This window comes from Pithys albifrons, chromosome 14 (assembly GCF_047495875.1).
Source record: "Pithys albifrons albifrons isolate INPA30051 chromosome 14, PitAlb_v1, whole genome shotgun sequence".
Taxonomy (NCBI): Eukaryota; Metazoa; Chordata; class Aves; order Passeriformes; family Thamnophilidae; genus Pithys; species Pithys albifrons.
In genome coordinates this window covers 3,338,509-3,354,956 of record NC_092471.1, presented here as the reverse complement: position 1 = coordinate 3,354,956, position 16,448 = coordinate 3,338,509, and positions in this window count along the sequence as shown.

Sequence of the window (16,448 nt, the reverse complement as noted above, 5' to 3'; positions counted from 1 at the left end):
CTTCTCAAGAACTTCTCTGGCTGTTTGCTCCTCAAATTGAATTTTGATGAAATTTAAATATTTTCACTCTTGATTTTCCTGTTCTGGGTTGGTTTATTTTTAAAAAAGATATTTCTGCTTAATACTGAAGATAATGCTGTTTCTCAGGATGGACATGTGAATTTAAGAAATACCCTAATGATGCAGATAAGAATTAAAAGTTAATATTTTTAATGCATGCTGTAAAATAATAAGTTTAGTAATTGAAGGCTTTCAAGAAATTAGAAGAAAAAGAAAGAATAATTTCTTTTTGTAAAGGGTTTTTAAAGTTGTTTCTACACAAGAAAAAAAGGTGTTATTAAGATACACTTTTTGAGTCAACTGCAAAGTATTGAGCAGAACCAACAGTGTTTTGGTAAAGGATTCATTGCACTGGCAAAATAAGCAGAATATTAGCAAGCAGCCTCTGGTGTTTTGGGAGTGCTGATGGAGTAAAACAACCAAAGAACTTTCATCTCAATTAGCAGTACTCTTTTTCACTACTCTTCCCTATTATTCTTCGAGCTGTATATGAATGGGGTGTCCTGTCTGTGCCCTCAAGAATCAGGGCTGTGCCCAGGTCAGTCCAGTCTCAACCATTTCCCTGCTGCCATCACTGCCAAGTCCAAATAAATGTTCAGCTGTGGACAAATTGGGCACAGGTCCTAATAACTGAGGGGGTTATTTTTGTCATTTCATCTCCTAATGAAAGAATTCTTCCTAAAGCAATTACTGTCCTGTCTAGAAAAGGACTTCGAGTCCTCACACAAGCCAAGAGCCCACGGTTGGCTTGACATCTCCACATAAAATTTAAAGTATTGGATGCACTTGATCGTGTTTGTAGCATAATAATCACATATGTTTGGCTAATTTTCTGTCTCTGTCCTGGTCTAAGAAACTTTGATTAATATTTCATTAATATTTGAAAGAATATTGGGCTACATGGGGGGAAAAACTCAAGGTTGGACAGTGGCTTTAGCCATTATTAATCAAATTCTTATTTATGAGTTTAATTAAGAGAGAATAAAAAGGCAGAGAACTGTAGTTTGTAAAAATGGGATGGTTCTCATGCTTGTTGCTGGGGCAGGAGTTAAATACCACAGGACTGCAGTTCTGCTGTTCTCACTGGAGCCTTTGCCTTAGTGGGGGTGCTGAGTCTTTATGGGCTGCTGTGCAATCCTCTCTGAATAACAAATCACTGCTCTTTCAGTGCCAGCCCTGACCTTTTCCCACTGAAATTCTCTCACACCATCATAAACCAACGTCGACGCGATGGAGACTCATCTGCACCACGACGAGGGATCCTCCATGTGGGTCCTTCAAGAATGAGCCCTCCAGTTGCAATGGGTGACACCAACCTGCCAAACTGCCTGGAAAAAACAGCAGCACAGACTAAATCTGGGTTTTCTGGAACCTTCTGAAGATGTAGAGGAGACAGACACAGCGTTGAGCATCCTCAAAGGTAAACCCAGGAGGTTCTCTTCAAAGCAACGCTGCTGTCGTTGATATTAGTCAGAATAAATACTGAAATCAGGTCTTTCTTTAAAGATGTTGGTGTGTTTTCAGATCAAACTGCTTTTGAGAGCTCCCCACTGGTCTACTCCCAGCAGGGTTTGGGTCTTTTTAGGCAATGAAATGTATTCTGGACAATGCTTGATTGCATTTTTCTCTCTGGAAAATTATCAGGTTTTCATGAAGTTTTTATCCACTTTGAACAGGCACTAGGTATGTGAAGAAGTTCTTTGCATTGGATTTCTTAACTCTCAGATAATTTATTCTCTTCATGTAGTCTTTTGGTGTATGGATTTTTGACAAGGTAGTGACTGTAGTTGTTTTATTTATTACAAATTCCAGATAGTAAAAGAAGTTCAAAGAAAGTGAGGGAATTGAAAAAAGTCATATTAATACATATCTGTGATGAACTCCCAAACTTGTACTACTTTCCACTTACCCTCCTACTCATGTGTGCACACAGATATATATTTTAAAATATTAGATATAATATGGAAAGAAAGAATATGAATCTGTGAGGAGGTATATGGAGCCCAAGGAAGCTGGAGTGGTGCTTTCCTCAAGCAGAAATGAATTTAATTGAAAAGAATATTTCTACTCTTCTTCCATGTGCATTTTTTAGTAATTTCTGTCATTGGAACCACAGTCCATTAGTTCTCTGTGCACCTTCACAACTCCCTGTGTTGCTCAGCACTTATGTATGATCTGTATAAGTTATCTGTGACTTGAAGAACTCGTGTGAGTTATGAAAAGTCCGTGAAATTTTTCCTTTTCCTTTTTCCCTGCTCCATCATGTCCTGCCTGCACTTAACCTTTCCTTATTTAATCCTACTTTAGTCATAATTGCAGACTCTCTGCCCCATTCATTTGGCATCATTCAATTTCTGTGTGATCTTCCCATTTTGTACTATTGGAAAGTAATCTCACAAAAGTTTCAAATGTTTCTTCCACTTGCATTATGACACAAGAATAAAAAATATCACCAAGGAAACAGGAGACTTCAGAGACAATTTATTCTTTTAAGTCAGACCAAAGTTTAATTTAGATGAAAATCCTGCAAGACATAATTCCTCACAAAGTCAGTAATGTTCTTCTCATTACCTGGTAATGATAGTCTAATTCTATCAAAAGGAATTTTTAATACTATAGCTGCATGTCTGAAACTTAACAATTTAGACTGAAGATGACACTATCCAAAAGCTTATGAAAACACATTAACTGCAGCTGGAATAAATCACCAACAAAGAACATTGTCATTTTCTCAGCTGATATTTCACCTTTTTGGCCCCATCCCGATACAGCTTTTACATTTTGAGGTAGTGGCACGTCAGTGACTGGCACATCAGTGACTGGCACATCCAACCCCACGGGAGGGCACAGGAGGTCACAGGGAGAAGTTTCTTCTGCTTCTGGTGTTCTTTCTCCCTTGTTTGCTTTGTATCCAGCAAGCACCATCCTGCTTTTCTGGGTAGCTTTGCCACATTAAACCCTGTGTTGCTGAGGAAGGTCTAATTCCTGGAGGTGGACAGGGTCCTTCGTGCAGCATTTGTGTGTTGTCCACCACAGTGGGTCTCACAGGTCACTCTGGTTGGTGACTGATGAAACTCCATAAAGGTGGTCAAAGTTCCCCTTCTGCAGTGGAGTTCCAACAATTTAAAAGAGCTTTAGTCTGAATGTGTGCTTCGATTAGACAATAAAAGGGGTGTGCCCTTTTTCTCTTCATTGAAATGTAGGAATACTTAAAAAAGGAACCCACGACTTAGTTTTGCAAATGCATTCACAGCTCAAAACCAACTGTATTTCAAATTTTTTTATTTATGATTCAGATTGTTAACTTATTAACTGCAATCATAGAGTATAAAACTTCAGCCTGAGTTATAAAAAAAATTTGTTATTTCCCTCTAAGTGCTAAAACACACTTGGAGAAACAGGGAAATATATTAAACATTTCACCTTCAGACTATTAAAGTAGTATTTGTACTTTTGTGTTTTCCCCTTTATTATTATTTCTCCTTTCTTACAAGCAAAATATGGCAAGGAATTTCCAGTTCTTATATGCTTTTTGATTTTTCTTCCATACATTGTGTGAATATAGAAAAGGCTGAAAGTTTTCATTTCACATTTTTAATAAAGAAAATAAGCTTTGTGATTCATTTTATGGGCCCTTAATAGTGCTCTGCATATTGGCTAAAGCTCAGAGTCAGAGCTGAATTTCCTGTCACAGTCATTTAACCTTAGAATTTAACCCATGAGAAGCAGATTCCAAAAGTATTGATATTAAAGACTGAGTTTTTGTCTTAATTTTGCTGGCAGTGTTCTATAAAATTAGATTTCTGCCAAGTCATTTGACTTTTATTTTTTAGCCCGTTATCCTGCCCTTGTTAGTCTAAATTTTGTTTGCAATTGATAGTCTTCATCCATCCCCTACATGAATTAAATAACTTATCTTTTCCCAAAGTACCTGCATCCTCTTGTAAGTGGAATAATCAGCCTATGGAGAGTGTCTGTCCTTTCATTTCAAACTGGAATAATCAGTAGTAGCAGGAGAAAAGAAGGAAGGATCTGTTGTGGTAATGTCAGCACTTCCTGGGAAGTGTTTTGTAGTTTTTTGTGATAGTGATGCCTTTTCTCATATTCCTGTCTGAAGAGTTCTTTGCATGATCACAGAATAATTCATGAAAGAACCCAGGAGACACCAACTCCATATCTCTGAGAGGATGCAGCCTGAACATCTGCTGAAGCCTGTGGGTTGAAGGAAAACCTGCAGCACTGGTGCTGCCCTTCCTTCCCTTTGTAAATTCTTGTTTGCCGTATGTTTCTCCATCATGACTGAGATGCTGCACCTGTGACTGTACAGAAAATGCCAGGGAGCTCTGGCAGCTTTCCAGGCTGTTTGTGAGAGAGCACAGCTTGGAGGAACTCATGAAAAATGGTCCAATGGATGGACTGCTGGTTGCTTGCAGTGTAGCTATAAACTTTCAGGAGGTGAAATCCTAAATCAGATATAGTATGATAAAGCAAAACCCATCTGGGTTTCCATTGTAGTGTTAGGTCACTTATATTTTTCAGAAACAATTAGCCATCTTTGAATACTTGTAGAACATTCATAAGAAAAAAATCTGAAATTTAATACTGGACATTCAAACACAACACAATTTTTGTTTCTACACGTTGTCCATCCTAATGCTCATGGTTTATTCCAGTTGTAGGTTGGAAACTGTGGGTGAGGTTTATCAGTTAATGCCCTTTGCTCCTTTCAGCAGGACTGTTGTGTGTTGATCTCAGAGTACAAATCCCAAAGAGCTGTGTCTCACATTTGTGCCTTGGGTTTGGTTTTACATGCTCTGGAGTTCCTCACTAGTTCATTACACTGCCTTAAACCAGCTCCTGAGAGATGCCCTGATGAAGGAACTTTTACAGTCACTACACAAGATCTGTTTCTTCCCTAATGCCACATAATTTTGACACTGCTGATATACACCATGCAAGGTCCTGTTGTGTTATAAAATATTCATTCTGCTTAACTTTTAACAAATAATACAGAGACTAAAATATCCAACTATGGAAATAATTCAACAATGAGCTGGCAAGAGGCTTCTCAATCTCACTGTCCTTTCCATGGATGGAACAAAAGGGATTCTAACTTGAAGACTATCAGTTATTTAAAGCTCAGAAAGTGGAATTAGGATTGTTCTTAAGTACTTCTGGCAAAACTGGGCCATGTTTTTTCCTGCAACAATGTCTGAGGCAGCTGGAATAAACAGGGTCATCTGAGGGGACAGTTGAGATGATGATCAAGGAAAAAGCAATCAGAGAGATTTCCAACCAGCCTTCATTAGTTGAGGGCAAATACATTTTAAAGGACGTAAATCTAAGAGGAAGTTTGTTGTGCAATGGAAAACTGCCTGGATGGCAAGAGATTTGGAAGATGGACTTTGGATTTGTTCTGGTTAAAAACCCCAAGGTGTGTGTCTGACACACACATGATGTGGGGAGGCAGAGCAGATGCTTTACTGAGGGCCTGGAATATAAATCAGTGTGGGAGTGTTACCCTGGGCACAGCTGAGGGGAGTTCTGTTCTGAACAAAACCTCTGAATTAGAGGAGTTCAACAAGTGGGATTTCCCTCTTATCCCACTGTGAATTGCAGGAAGTTTTATAGTAAACCAGTTTAATCCTCACTAAAGTTAAACCTTGGGGTGGAATGTGCTGATTCAGCACATTTGTACTGGATAAAACTGCATTTTTGTCGACATCTCTTCTCTTCTAATTCTCCATTATTTGCTTAATCAGCTAATCCTTTTACCTTTCTGTGAATGTAAGAAACAAAAAAACATCATTTCAATGTGATGGTTGACATCAGTAAAATGGTTACCCTTCAGTCCACAGGGCCACAAGTGAAGTTTGACAGGTTAGTAATTAAACATTAACCCCCCCTAAACTCCACCTCTCTCAAAATTGTAGGGAAACAACAATTTTTGTTACATCACCTCAATGATTAACTTCTGAAATAGTATATAAAAAATAGAAACAGTGCTTTTCTATTTTGTCCCTCTTCAGCCATGGCACACATTGCCTTTTTCACTCTGATTTCTTTTTCAATTAATTATTTTTAATGAAAATAGCTGCAGGTATCACTCTGTCCTCAGCACTTGAAATCCAGGAGTGTTGCAAGAATTTGCAGCTGCATCTCATATATTTTGAGGCCCGTTAATGTTTTTGGTGCACTCTCCAAGGAAATTTGCTGTTCTTTTCACCCATTTTGGGGAACTCTGCATTTATTCTCAGCATCATCAGTTCAGTGTCTGTTCCTTTTAATTCAAGCTGGCTTAGATTCTTTAAACTAGTCTTGTAAATTAGAAGCTTGTGTTTTACTCTTGCTTTCTTAAATATATATTCATTTTTAAAGTAGGGTTTATAGACTTAAAAAAGGTGTTGGGTTTGGTTTGGTGTATTTGTTTTGTTTCAAAATGTCTCGTACAATTAAAAACCAGTGGGTTGATAAACTTTGGATGTTTCTGGGGTTTGGGCTTTTTCATTTTTTTTCTTGGATTGCTTTGAATTGCTTGTTGAAAATGGCATTATGCTGGAAAAAATATTTAATATTCAAGGATTGGCCACTGTGAGTCATTTTGAGGTGTAGTAACGTTAGAAATGGGAGATTAATGGGTAAAATAATATACATTATACACTTTTGCTTAAGGGTGCAATGACATGAAGAAAGGTTAAGATGGAAGAATCTAAATGAAAATGCATGAGTTCTGCAGCTTCCTGGAAAAGAATGCCAGCAGAATACTAAAAGCCTTTTTTTGGAATGATCATGTATTTCTATCCCCACTAAAAATGTCTTTTCCAATTTTATTTCAATATTTTAGAATTAGGAAAATGCTTATGAAAATACCGTTGGGGTTTTTTTTTTTTTCTTGCTTGAGGTTAGAATTGGAGTCTTTTGCTCTGACCTTTTAAAATACATTTGTCTTTGTTTGTGTTTCCATTTAATATTTTCTGGAGAAATAACTAAAATGTATCCATCCAACTAAACTATATCCATCACAAATCCATACCTGGTTAGTAATTCTTGTCTTTGTCATATCTCATCAGCAGAATCAGCTTATAAAATATTTGACCAGTGACTGGAGAGTTCCCATTTGTTTAGTTTGTAGACAGGTGGCTTGTTTTAATAGCAAAATTAATGACATGATACATGATTGTCAAATGAAGTATAAATTTCAGACAAGACCTTGTGTTTTAAAACAGGCTGGGTAGGAAGAAATGGCATAGCAGCATTGCAGCCATTTTTAGCATCACAGGACAGTCTGGGTTGGGAGGCATCTCTGGAGACCATCTGGTCCAACCTTCTGTGGAAAGGTTATCCCTGTCAAGCTCAGGCAGGAATATTTCCAGCCAGGGAGATTCCACCACTTCTCTGTAACTTATTCCAATGTTGTTGGCTTTTCTTGCAATTGTTTTCTTATTCCAGACCAATATTTCCCCTTGAGCAACTGAGGCCTCTTGTCCTCCATCATTCCAGAGTTGCATTTCAGGTACTGGAAGTTTGTGATGTTTTTTTCCCTGAGCCTTCTTTACTCTTTGGTGAACAAAAATTCTCTCATCCTTCCAAGTTCTCCAGGTGTCTGATTATCTTTGTTTTCTCCTGCTGTACCTTTTCCCTTTTTTATTGTCTCCTGGAAACTGGAGGACCAGAAGTGCACAGAGGCTTCCAGGTGTGACCTGGTGAGTGTCCAATGGCTTGGAGTGATCACAGCCCCTCATCTTTGTGCCTTTCTCTTGCTGATGGAACCCAAGACGTTGTGAACAGTTTTGCCTGTCAGGGTGTATTTCTGGCCAGCCCATTGTTCATAAAAATTCCAAATTAAACCCAAATTCCCAGCAGTAATGATCCCTGACTTTATCATATCCCAGGAGGTGCCTCCAGGCCTGCCTTTGGAGACTTAACATTTTCCTTTCTATGAACAAACCCTGATTTCTCTTTGTAAACCCATCTGAAGGCTTTTATTAAAACAACCAATATATTTCAGAGCATGTTATTTACACAGTCCCTTTACTTAGACTTGATAATTAATACAAGATGCCATTGGATTTTTTAATTTATTTTTTTGCTAGTGATTTTAAACCTCCTTTAGTGGTTGGCCAAAGAAAATGAAGATTTATTGATATACTCTATTTACCCCCTATTGTATGTAACCTTCACACAATAATCAATCCTGCCAGGACTATGGATCCTGAGTCTACCACTCAAAGGTCAAAAGTGAGAAAAATTGATCCTCTGTTGTATATCAAGATATATAGTCTTTCTCCAACATGCCTCTCATTAACATTTCTAGAATAACACTCTTTTAATAGAGTTTTTCAGCTGAAGTCTCACATCCAAACTTTTTCACCAGAATTATACCAGAATTTTAAAATTACAGTTGGAAATCACAGCCAGTTATTTTTAGTACGAGAGGAACCTGTTAGTTACAGAAAGAGAAATCAACCATTATGTCATTTGGAAGTTTTTACAATTAAAAGTTTTATTCCTGGAGGAACTGAAAGACAATTAAATGAAATGCTAACAACAAATTAAATGCTTTATAGGTCAGTCATCCCATTAGGTCTCTTTAGGGAAGCTGTTCTCATATAAAGCATGCCATAACCTATTTGCATAATGATTCTATCTTAACTGTGCCTTCTGCTCCTTTATGGTGTGTTGTTTATCCTCGTGCAGGGCTGAGAGAGTGGAATTGCAAAGGAAGGAAAGGTGCTATTTATGGCAGACAAAACATTGCCCCATCCCATGGATTATGCAGGACAGCACCCAACCTGCAAAGGTGATTTAATACACACAGACATCATCCTTCCCTCACTGCTGTGCCTTAATTGTTTGAATTATATATACCAGATTACACTCACAAAAGCAGTCCCAGCTTAGAGCATGGGGAAGCTTGGGAAAGAAAACACAACGTTTCTAAAGACAGTGCTAATGGTCTGAGCTGGTTTGGAAAAGCAAACCCTTCTCCTAGAGGGTAAAACCATTTCTGAGAGTGCTCATCTCTGAATCACACCGACACCAACATTGTTTCAAATTTTTTGAGGAGAAGAAAATTCATAAAATGAGTCTTGATCTCTGGCTTTGTGTTATAGCCTTGTTGTTTACAAGATTGGCTTTATCTCTCTGATCAGAAAGTGAAGAGCTAAAAATCTTGGTCTGCAGTCAGAAACCTCTGTCTTTATATTTTTAACTATACTGTTTTCAAAATACAGGAAAGAAACATAAACAACTCTGTTAAGTAACATTTGAACTCGCAAGTGTCAACTTACTTGACCAGCTGTAAGGAGTTCCTAAAGCTCATTTCCCAGAAACCTAATTTCATCCCTCTGGCTTATGTATTACCCCAGAAAAGTAATCAAGAGTCTCAATATTCACTTTCCTTGCTCCTCTATCTAAGCAGATGTTCTTTGATCTCCACACCAGTTGCACATGGAAGGTACTGGGTGCATAATTTGCAGGAATTGTTGTGATAAAGCCATGGGATCACAAGTCCTTGGTGGCACCAAGTTTCTTGCAGTTTACCATCTTTACCTGATTAACTAGTCAGTCAATTTTCTATTCCAACACAAGGGAAGTGAATCCAAGAACAGGACTGAACCTCCTCTTTCAGTGGCAGAAAACCCTTGGACAGGTTTCTTTATCCCCAAGCCACACATCAGTGACAGCAAGGTGTCCTGCACAAGCTCTCCCAGCGTTACAGCTGCACTGCAGCACAGCTCCCGCTTGGGTTTTCAAGGTGTTCAAGACTTTGGGGTGTCTGACTAATTCCTGAAATAGTTCTGCCTTTCTGTTTGGGAGTTCTCAGTTCACAATAGCTTTAAAAGTAGATATTAAACAGCTTCAAAAGTAGGTATTAAATAATCATTATTTACAAGTGGCTTTTCCCAGGACTCTCAGATTGCTAAGGAGGAGGATCTTAATTTTTAAGTTCTTTGTGTTTCAGTCATCACATTTTATAGGGATTTTCTGTTCTTGAGTTGATGCAATGAAGTCTAGACTCTCTTCAAGAAAGACAGTTTTAAACTCTATTTTGGCATATGCTGCAAACTTTTGTCTCAACTGTCTTGGCCCTGTAGCTGAAAATGCTCAGATTTGGCACTGCCTGTGACCCTGCCCTGGGTTCTGTGCCAGGTCACACAGTTCAACTGGTCCTACTGATTTTACTAACGAGGACTTTGGATTTTTGCTTTGTAAGAAAGTCTTTCCATGCATGCAAACCTCTCCTGCCACTGGCATGAAGCCTTGGTTCACTTTCCAGACCTTGAGAGCGCATCACCCACAGTGCAGCCAAGCACAATTCCAGTTGGAAAACTTCAACACTGGATACAGAAGTACCAGGCACAGCCAATATCTTTGTTGCTGTTGGCCAAAGCACTGATCTATCTTTATATGTTTTGCCTGAGTATGAGCAGGATTTGGACCTCTGTGCAAAAAGCTGAGAATTGCCTTATATCCTTTAATGAATTATTTCCTTCCAGCTCAATGTGTATTTCTCAGCAGGAGTATGACACTAAATGTCATGTAAATGAATTAAGCAATTTCCTCCAGAGACTGGAAATAACTTCCTTCTGTTACTGAGGAATTTCAAGGAACATCCTCTGGTGGACCTTAGCAAATTAAAAAGTGGTGTCTCAGCCCTTCCCTCAGCATATATCCAGTATTTACCTTTCCTCTTTATAGTGTTCAAATGTTGGCTACAAATCTAACTTGGGAAGAAAATAAATCACTACTCTGTTTAGAACCAAAGGTGATGTAGATGAGATTACTCTGTATATTTAAGGTGAAATGAATGTAGACAATTAGCTTCTCTTCAAGTTAAGTGCACCAAAATGAGGCTTCCCTTAGTTCTTTATTTAGAGCACATCTGAAATAGGTGTTTTGGGTTTAGAGGGACCTCCCTGCTGTGGTCCAGACTTTTAAAGAATGAACAGATTATCTGACTTGCTTTTAAGTGTCTCCAGTGATAGGAAGTCCTGCAACCCCTCCTTCTGCCAGGACTGATGTAAGGATTGGCTTCCCAATTTTGTCACTTGGGTGTGACCCTTTGTGTTCTGTTTCCTGAATATGCAGATTTTTAAACCATTTTAGAAACTTATAAATTCCAGAGCATACCAAGTCCTTTATTTGGTCCACTTTCTGTCAGAGGATTTCAGGTGTTGTTGCTTATGAATGGAATATGTGGGTGTCTCACAAGTAAAGATGAACATTTTTAACTCCCTTGTTTCATCATAAGCTGATGTGAATAGCCTTAAGCTTATGATGCAACACTTTCTCTCTGTGCATCATGTTAAGTGGAGGAAACACATTTTAGTCCAACAAACTCACTTTTTAGTCCGACAAATTATGAACAGTGAGGGAAAAGTGCTTTTTCTGGTCACCTATTTTTGTTCTATTCAAGATAGAAAGAAACATCAAATGGAAAATACTACGTAATGTTTAAGTTTTAAAAAATTCTCTTTTACTTACCCAATTAGATGTTCAGCATTCATTTATTTTCCCATAAATCCAGTATCATTTATGCAACTGGATTTTTGCATGTTTATTGCACTACTTTTGATTTATTTTTTTTTAATGTGAGTTCTCATACATAAAACACTTGATCTTACTACAGTGAGGAATAAAGGGCAAAAGAGGAGAACAAATTTACATACAAAGTACAGTCTGAGGCACATTCTGCTGGATTGTGCATCTTCAAAGACTTTCTCTGGAAGGATCTTATAAACAAGATTTCTTCCTGGTTACAGTGATCCAAAGCACTATGTGCATAAATTTTCCCCCACTGATTTAAAGCAGAGGATGTTTGTTGAAGCTGTGTTTTATCTGCAATATACTGCATAATTTAGACAATTATTATTATAGAAAACATATCATTGATATGATTATTTGCAGGCTATAACAGCACATGACACTAAACAGAGCTCGTGCATGAGATGCCATTCCAGAATTATGTCTAAGTGTTTGAATTTACTCAATTTGAAGACAGACATTTGTGTGGACGCCTTGTAAGTTTGTTATGGCTGAAATAACAAAAAAAAACAAAACAAAACAAACAAAAAAAAAATAAAACAAAAAAACACATTCCACCAGGTTTTGATTCACTGTTGTAACACTCGGCACTCAAAGCAGCACAGAAAACCACCAGACTAAACATTCCAAGTCCCCTCTGCTGATACCAGCACTGCCTCCCTGCTTTTAACACCCTTCATTAATGACCACCCCGTGCCAGATGTGCCCCTGCTTAAAGGGCTAAAAATAACCCCTAAGTTGTTCCCTGGCACAGGCTCAGCTGCCACAAAGAGGAGCTTATGGCAATAATTATTGTGCTGCCTTCAAGGTTTATGTGGCAATTGAACACACAATTTGGGATTTCTGCACTGAGAATGGACTTGAGGCCACTGCCCAGGATGGCAGAGAAAAGTTGGGATAGAAAGGGAGGAAAACACAATTCATTTTGTCCAAGAGTTCTACTTAAAGCAGAGAACAGACGGACAGTTTGTAAATCTGAAAATCCCATCACTTGCCAGCTGTAGTATGTCATATACACCATGTCTGCCTCAAAGATACAGGAAATTCCACTTGAAGTGTTGGCAGGAATCAGGAATATTCTGCCAGTTTTTTACTGTTACAGAAAGATAATTTGCTGTTTCTTACAAACTAATATGTAGGATGAGGGAAAAGCTGATATTTAATATTTTAGTTGGAGGAGGAGAAAGAAACAGGGCAAGGAATAAAATAAATCCTTATAGAAACTTCCTCCTAAGGATTCTTTTAACACATGAAACTTATTTTGAAGTGCATGTGAACATTATATATGCAGCCTTTGAAGTGTCCAAGGCCAGGTTGGAGCAACATGGAATGATGGAAGGTGTCCCTGTGGGACAAAATGAGCTTTAAGGTCCCTCTCAACCCAAACCATTTTGTGTTTCTATGGTTTAATCAGTTCTGTTCTCTTAAGTACTCTGTAAATATTGGTTGAAATTTAAGTCTATTTTCCCTGTGTGCTTTTTGGCTCTTGTACAGAGCTGGAATCTATACAGTCTCATAATTTAAAAATTATAATAAAGGTAAGTGAAACTATTCCCTTTTAATTCTTCTGATCTTGACTAGCATTGGGAATGATGTTTCCCACATTCTTTGCATGTCCATTTACAGGCTGACATTTGAGTTATTTAAAAAAAAAAAAGTATTTTTGTTCTTTGTTTTTCCTTTTTTTTTCTTCCCTTCTCAGTTTGATCCTCAAGGCAGGAAGGACAAAGGAAAACGAAGCTTTGAAAGGTTGATTGTCTTCTGCTGTCTCCAAAAGGAAAATCTCAATAAGGAAATAAGTTCTAAGTTCTGGTACTTCTACAGAGAAAAAGTAATGGAGTCTTTCTGCAGTCCTGGAAGTAAGTTCTCCCAAAATGATTTCTTAATGAGAGCCTCAATAATTCCCCCCCAAAAAAGACAAAATCAGTTGGCAAAAGCAGTTGGAATCACTGGTACGGTGCTCTGAAAAAATACCACATTTCAAATGCAGCACTCAAGATTATAATGGTGTTTTGAAAGACATTAGATTGACAATGTCTAATACTGTCCTCATTTTGTCCAGAAACTGTACAAAATTTAAAGTTAATCAAGTTTTTAAAAATATGTTCTGATATAGTTGACTTTTCAAATGATCTTTAATTAGCATTGAAATGTCATGGCTGGAAATTTAAGTGTGTACAAAGGTACAAATTTAATCCACGTGCTGTGGCAGCACCAGGTTATGAATCCCATCAGCTTTTACAAACTGATCACAAAACTGAGTTTTACTGTGAAAACCTTTTGTTCTTTTCATATATTTTTGGAAATATGTGCAAATTTGTTCTCAAGCAAATATAATTTATGGGCACAGGTTTTGCTTCTTCTCTCCTTAAACTTCATAAATGATTTTTGAAAGGCAGGTTTTCTTGTGAAAATCAACATTTATTACTATTTATCCTCTAAGTAGGAAGTGATGACATGTAGATTTTATTTGGGTTATTTATCCATGCATTTTGATTTATATTTTGCTTTCCAGTAGTTGTGTATAGATGTGAACGTAAATCCAAACTTTCAAGGTGTCATATAATTGCAAAAAATAACATTTTTCTGGGTTTGAGTGTGTGTTTTACACCTGGAGTTGGCCTTTTGTTGTAGTTTTTATAGTATTTGTAGTATTTCTACCTTATTGCAGCAGGGCCAGGATGGCAAAGGAGCAAACCTTGAGCTTGGAGAGGAACTTTGGGAAACTTCTTCTTCCCCAGGTAACAGCAACATTTCTTTCATGAAAGACAAAAGAAATGAGGCACAGAAATCACTAAGTAGAACAGATTATGCAAGAAGTGTGAAACTGAGTTAAAATAAATTGAATAAAGTGTGAACATGAATATAAGAAATAGGAAATTGTTAGCATGGTGTCTGCTTAATTTACAGGCTTGGGTGTAGATGTGCAGCAGATCAGAAAAGGAGTTGTCTGGGGAGAAATATGAGAGGCCAAGCTCAAGGAAATGTATTAGAGGGCAAATTTGAAGTTCTTATATTAAACCAAATTGAAATGGCTTTAAATCTCTAAATAAAATGTATTTGCAAAAAATGATGAGGAATAGTGCCCTGTGATTGCAGGGGCTTATCTAAATCTAGCACATGTAAGCTCACTTAAAAATCATGTGCTTTTGACATCTGCACCTTTTATAGCTCAGCAGATTACTGGGAATACAAATAAATAAGTCCATGTGATTCTGAAAATAAAAGAGAAAATTCAAAGATCACTGATTTGCCTTTAATTCCTAATGAGTCCCCAGAGTGTAGTCCAGGATTTTGTGTTAGGTCTGAGCCTCCCAGAGAAGGAAAACCACTGGCTTGGGGAGCTCATTCCTCTGTTCTCTGCTTCCTTTCCAGGATTATGCACAAAGCTATTTATTCACTAGCAGTGGTACATGTTTTTTGAATGTTCAGCTGCTCCTAGAAAAAATAAAAGGATAAATAAGAGGAAGAAAAAAAATCTAATTATTGTTGCTTCTTTAAGTGGAATTCATGTTTCATTTTACTTTAATTCCACAAACTGCAACTTGTCATCAGCCTGGGATTGGGCTGACTCATTTCTCGTGTGCAGAGAGAACCAAGTGTGGTACAAGCCACAGCTAAAACAATAAAAACCCTCTCTAGGTCAGTCAAGAGGCAACTTTCCATAATATCTAAAGCAACAATACTCAGAAAGGCAATAAAATGCTGTTACTACACAGCAACAGGCAGCAGTGAGCCCAAACCAGTGGAGTTGAATATTAAACCTTTCCCTTAACAGAGTTTCAGTCATACAATGTGATAATTTTCCATTCCATTGGCCATCAAATCAGTTTATTTAATAAACAGTGCTGGGGTTCTGGCATGTGTTCAGGATTTACAAGGTGCCTGTTTTACTAGGAGGGATCCAACAAGTTGTGGCATGGCCTTTCCATGGCTGCTGGGGAGAAGGTGTCGGGTTGAGCTGGAAAATGCCAACTGCCCAATACAAAGTCAGATTCCCTCCCTCTGGCCAGGAAAAGGGAGAAGGAAAAAACTAGGAACTCATTTAAACTTGAACTAACTATATGTATATTTATAGAGAAAAGAGAAAATTAAGAGTAAACTACAATATGACACACACTTACACAAGTTCAATATAACAACAATTTTCTACCTCTCACTGCAGACCAGATTCCATCACTGTAGATGTATAAACACCCCAAACAGCCAGCAAGAAACATAAAGTATAAGAACCAAATGTTTCTACTTTCCTGAACTCCAACAAAATGCAAGTAGCAGCAGCAGGGTCCACTCCAGTGAGGCAGCAGCTGAGTGTCCTGCCTGCACTTGAGCCATGATGGAACTGAGTGAGCACTTAGAATCATAGAATCAATTGGGTTGGAAAAGCCCTCTGAGATCATCAAGTCCAACCCTTGATCCAACTCCAGTCCCTTTACCAGATCATGGCACTCAGTGCCACGGCCAAGCTCAGTTGAAAAACCTCCAGGGATGGGGAATCCACCCCCTCTCTGGGCAGCCCATTCCAATCCCTGAGCACTCTCTCTGCAAAGAATTTTCTTCTGATCTCCAGCTTCAATTTCCCCTGGCAGAGCTTGAGCCCATCGTGCCCCCTTGTCCTATTGCTGAGTGCCTGGGAGAAGAGACCAGCCCCCACCTGGCCAGAACTTCCCTTCAGGTAGCACTTCCCACTCCTGTATTCGTATCTCAGGTTTGCATCATCTGGTCTGAAATATTTCTTTGGTTGCTTAGTCAGGTGATTCTTGTCTCTCCTAATCTATGTAGATTCTCTGAGCCTGCTAATTTGAGGCCTGGCTAAAACTACCACAGGTGGTCTTACTGAG